The sequence below is a fragment of the Magnolia sinica genome, chromosome 6 (assembly GCF_029962835.1).
Source record: "Magnolia sinica isolate HGM2019 chromosome 6, MsV1, whole genome shotgun sequence".
Taxonomy (NCBI): domain Eukaryota; kingdom Viridiplantae; phylum Streptophyta; class Magnoliopsida; order Magnoliales; family Magnoliaceae; genus Magnolia; species Magnolia sinica.
The window spans coordinates 23,323,387-23,329,453 of record NC_080578.1 but is presented as its reverse complement, the minus strand read 5'-3'; positions in this window follow the sequence as shown (position 1 = coordinate 23,329,453).

Below are 6,067 nucleotides of genomic sequence, written 5' to 3'. Positions count from 1 at the left end.
TAGGAGGATATAAATTTAAGGTGGACCACAACACAGGAAAACAATAGTGATTGGATATCCACCATTAAAATCCTCGTAAGGGCCACTCTACTGTTTGTTTGACATCCAATCTGTTGATTAGGTCATACAGACCTATATTAAGGGTAAAAACAAAGATCAGCTTAATCCAAAACTTTTATGGCCTCCGAAAAGTTTTTAATGGTCTATGTTAAATCAACACTATTTCCTATAATGTGGTCCACTTGAGAATTGAATATATTTTATTTTTGGATTCAAACCATAAAATGATCTATAAAAATAGATAGACGGCATGGATGAAACATATACATCATGGTGGGGCTCACAGAGCACCGACCACTACCCATTGGATATGGGCAGGGAAGTAGCCAATCCCTACTCGCGATCAAGAACCTTAGAGACGAGAAATTCATACCGTCCATCTGCTGTGGGAGCTCATCTCAGGTCATGCTACTGAAAAGGAGGTGGATCAAGTCTCAAATGGGTCGGACGAGAGGGATAACTAGGAAAAGAATTTCCTATATTTGAAACCTTGCTGGGATCTACCTTAATATTTATATACCAACCAAACTGTTTAGCCGAAGTGAAAACACTGGAAACTTATTCTGATATTAAACCATGTGACCATAAAAATGTTTCAACAGCGGTCACTGGATCTACATGTTTCCTCTCCTAAGGGCCACTTGAATTTTGGATACACTTTATTTTTGCCCATAAGTATTAAAATGATCTCCCAAAATGAATGGATAAAGTGAATTTATCACAAACATCACGGTGGTACCCACCAGCAGCCTTGCTTATGAACTTCATGTGGAAGGCTTTCGCAGGAAATCCACATCCAAGATACACGGCACCCTTGCCCACGTCGCATAAGTGTGATGAATCAGATGTGATGACGATGGATCACACACATACGTGCACGTGAATGAACTAGATACACGGCACCCTTACCCACGTGGCATAAGTGTGATGAATCAGATGCGATGATGATGGATCACACACATATGTGCACGTGAATGAACTGACATGCCGTATTGGTTCGCTATGACTCATAGCCATGGGTGCTGTGAAAAGCCTCGTTGATCTGGCATGGGAATTTCGTGGACGTGGATTAGCAACCCGGAAGTTGAGGCTAAAAAAAAAAAACCATTGTTTACTGGCCGCGTTTGTACTCGACCACGGAAATTTTTTATTTTCTTTACTTTTCCTTTTACACCATTCTCTCTCTCTCTTCCCTGCGAGCTTCAGTATTTCTCTTGATGATGTAACCTACAGTTACATTTTTGGTTTGTCCATCAATAGAAAAATAGAACAAGGTTCCTTTCATAAGTTGAGGACAGATGTGGCTGATTACCTATGACGTTCCCTAGCTAGCTTCTAAATCATATATCCACTTGAAATTTAAATCTCAAATAGAACAAATTGAAAGTACTAGAAAATTATGATCCTAATCATCACAAGAAAATCCTAGCTCTTAAAGATTTGGGTAAAAAAGAAAAAGAAAAGAGAGTTAGGTTTTACTATGTGCTGCAAGCAGGAAAATACAGAGAAGAAAGAAGCCATGCTGCTGAGGGAAAATGAAGAAATTGGATTACATATTGAGTTTCTTGGTAGGCTTTTATTATACTGAGTGAACTTTGTTGGCTCCATCCCAAATGTATGTGGTTTATCCACGCCGTCCATCCATTTTAACAGTTGACTGGAGGGGTTAAGCCCAAAAGCGAAGTATATCCAAAGCTCAAGTGGACCATACCACAGGAAACAGTAGGAATAACAATTTCCACTGTTGTAATCTTTTTAGGGCCCACAACTATGTTTTTTTGTCATCCAACTTGTTCAAAAGATCACACAGACATGGTTTAAAGGATATCATAAATATCCACTTGATCCAAAACTTTCTTGGGCCTCAAGAATTTTTCATTGGTAGACATTCAATTTAAACTGTTTCTTAGGATGTGGTGCGCTATAGATTTGTATATGCTTTTTTAGTCCCATTCTCTTAAAATGTCTAATAGGTATGCTGCATACTGAGTTACTCAGCATGCCATCTGCTTTTAAAAATAAAAGGGCCGGCGGTCACGGCATTTATATTTTGCGGCAGAGGAGAGCATCGAGTACTTTCAAGTGAGCACCGACTTTTGCACCAATGATGCGCGACCACATCACTTCAGCAGCAATATCGCTGCTAAAGTGTTCAGTAGCTAATCGTGTCAGAATTTCGTACCCGCACAGCAATAGTCTATGTAGGGCCCACTTAAATGTGTAACATCTCTTTCGTCAATGTCAATGGTTTGCGCTAGATCATGTTAAATCAGGCTGATTTGGGCGTTTTTGATTTTTCAAACCCTCCGTAAATACAGTATAGGTGGGTAATCATGATTTCCTTTGATAACCAGGGCATTGTTACCGAATGTTTGATTGCAGATGGCCCCACACATTTAAATCCATCATTTTGAAAATCCAGACAGATATGCAGGTGCATTTTCAAACAGGTGGAGTAATGACCCCTTGCTCACGTGGGATTTATTTACATATGTATGGAAAATTAAACAGGAAACCCAAGTGGGTGACACCACAAGGAACGGTGACAGATTGGGCATCCACCATCAAAACCTTCGTACGGCCTACAGTATATTTACATCCAACCCCTTCATATGGTGAGTCACATCATGATGAAGGGCTTAAAAAAACTTCAATGGTAAGTATCCAATCTCCACTTTTACCTGTGGGAGGGCCCAGTTGGGTTTTGGATCGGCCTTTGTTTGGGCTACATCAATGATGGACGGACTGGATGTCACACGTATCACCGTGGCCCGACATAGCTTTTTCTCTCACGGGATGGCTGTCCCAGCTGATGTTGGCCAGTGACACCTGCCGATCTGTTTTGCACGGGTACATTCACCACGTGTTTGCACAGGCGCGAAATGTGATTTGCGCAGATTAAGTGCGCCGCAGCATCAACCAAGACGGTACAGCAGCACTCACAGCGGGGGCCACCTGTTGTCCTCTCGGACGGAGAATTCGGCCGCTGTGTGTCGGCACTTCGATTTATTTGATGTCACGTGCGCCGGATGCGGAATCCAATGCGGCCTCATCTAAATCGATCAGCTTTCACCTTAAACAACCAAATAAGCACGTGTCAAATATGAATGTCCGTGATATAATATTTTAAGAAATAAGTTTTTTACTTCACCACTTTTAAAAATTTGTAACGAACAATGATAATTAAAGGGTTAGGTTCTTTCTCTCAAAATTGTTGTTTCGTGACTTTCTTTACCCTTTGCATCTTCTCTATTGCGTTAAACACTCTTTTCCATTTTTATCTTCTAAATCATCATGATTGTATTATCTTTTTCTTTTGCTCCAGATTTTTCAAGATTTGGATGTCTTGTCACTAGGAGTAGCCAATTACCTCCTATTCAACACTCCGGTCAAACCAAATAAGGCATTGTTGACACTAAGTCCAGCCTTTCATACTGTAGTCACAAGCAACTTCATGAGATAAAACCAAGTGTCCTGAAAAGTCTCAATGAAGTTCTTCTGGTTTAATCTGATAAATTTTCAGATCCTTCCAACGTGTTTAAATCTCTACGAGCATGGTCAAAACTAATGAATGGTTGGGCCGACTAGTTCAAACGCGTTGAAGCACAACATATACACACATGGAGGCAGGCATGAATTTATGAATGCATCAAACTTTCTTTGTACAAATATCCAGGCAACACCTTTTTTGCAGTGGTGTCAACTTTCTGGAGTTAGTCGACCAATACATTCCATTTTGAATGCGGCCTCATGGATCCAATAATCATAGATGTATGTGCATCACCCATCTTTTGTCCTTTGGGGAGCCTATCTATCCAAACTTCACTTTGAAGAATCAACATTCCTTCACTCTTTTGGACAAGAGCAACAAGACATATTTCACCTTCATGGTCATACAATGCAAATCTCAAGATAAAGTGGATGAGCAAGAACACATGAGTTTCCTTCAGAAGTGGATTTACCGATTCCTATTATACGTGAGTGCCTTGCAAATCACTAAGGAATACATTTATCTAGTCGAGGCGCTCGCTCAAGGACGTTAGCTTGCCCTCGCCCCCTTCGTGTTCGACCACCTTCACTAGAGCATGTTTGAAACAACTATAAAGGGATTTTAATTACCACTTTGGCGGGCCTATCTGGCTTGTCTAGATGTGGTTTTACGAGTATTTCGGAGTAAAATTCGTTAAATCTTTTCCAACTTATGTACAATTTATCTCCTCAGTCACAACAACATCCTTTGCCCCAAAATCGATTATTCTTTTACTGAATATATGAGTTTTTTCCCCCTTCTATCACCCTTGATAAGTCCAACCATTCTTTTTGTCCCTTTAAAGACAAAGAATTCAGTCCAACTTAGTTTAATGAAGATTATAAGTCGATCGACACCGAGATGACAAGCCTCAGGGATGCGGCTTGGAAAAGCTATCTGATATGCAAAAACCTACCATATGATTACATAATAGATACCGGTGGTAATGTCAATGCAGCATCGAACAATATTGCCATAATCTTTTTGCTCATCAATTCGGCTTGGCTTAAGGCATCCCCTTTCCATTCATTCATCGAACTTGCAACCAACCTTCGACTCATCGACTAGTTGCAGACTCGGTCATCACCTTTCAGATTCTTCACGGAGGGTTTGATTCTGTAAGCTCTTCTTTCATGCTTCTCCTCTTCACCAACTATCCATAACATCTAGTGTCATTCCACTCCTGGTGAAAAAAACTACTATAGGACATTGATTAACGGGTCACGAATTGATCATCGGCCGGCTTTCTGCTTCCTTTAAAGTAGAGAAACCTATAATTAAGAATAAGAAGGTAAATAAAGAAGACACTTGTTGAGACTCAAATATTGCACATTTAACCCTTAATTACATTAGTTTTCCTGACATTTAATTGATAATTTAATTTAATTATATATGTTTTTGTCATGCGAGGTGATTCGGAGGCCTATGATGAATATGCGCTTAAAAGGATAAATTTAGAGTTCAAAAGAAGATAATGAAGATTTAGAGATTTGGAAGTCATTAATGAAGAATTTATAGGTTAAAGATTCAAGGAAACTAAGCGAGAAACAATGTGAATCAAATATTTGAAGTGAAGAAAAGGAATTCGAAAAATTGGCTAGAAAAATCATATTATGGAATTTTGAGTCTAAAAAAGAAAAGTCCCGAAACAGACTTCAGTTTAACCGAAGCCAACTTCGGTCTGACCGAAATCATGTAAAACAATCCAATGAGAAAATGAGATTTTCAGCCTTAATTCAGTCTGACTGAAGCCAATTTTAGTCTCACTTAAATTTGACAGATTCTTCACAATTTTTTTGTAATGCCCCGAGTTTTCGTGGCCCGAGTGTATACTCATGCCCGATAATTTCGGGTGTTAATAATGTAAAAATTGGATGCTTCAAAATCGCATACATTTTTTTTCCAAATCATATCCAGTTACATTCACGAAGGTAACCACTCATGAGAGTAAAATCAATTGTATTTATTATTCCATTAGAATAAAAGAATTCAACAAATCATCAAATGCCCTCTTAATGGGAGCTTATTACATTATCAAAGTTTGCAGTGTAAAATAAATAAAACTAATCGTGTACTATTCTTCTTCTCTGTTCTAACCTGTCTTTCACAGAATGGTTGTAACCCATTACATCAACCTATAATTCATCTGCAACATCTCTGTGGTTGGAGAGGATCAATGCCCTACTCATAGTGGTGGTTATCCTTTAAAGTTTACAATGATTCAAGTGATTCATAAGAATAACAAAAGGGTCCCGATACATTTCATTCTCCACAAATACAAGTGGTATCGGTATGCACAAACATTCTATATGGAATGCATGCCTAGCAAAGTATGTGCGGTCCATCATACTCAGTGATCATCATAATGTGGAAAGTAGTTTAAAGGTATCCAGCTCATCCTGCATTCTATACCACGGAGATTTGTCGGCGTGGCCAATGTTAACGTGGATTTATATGAACACCTCAAGGCGGCACAAC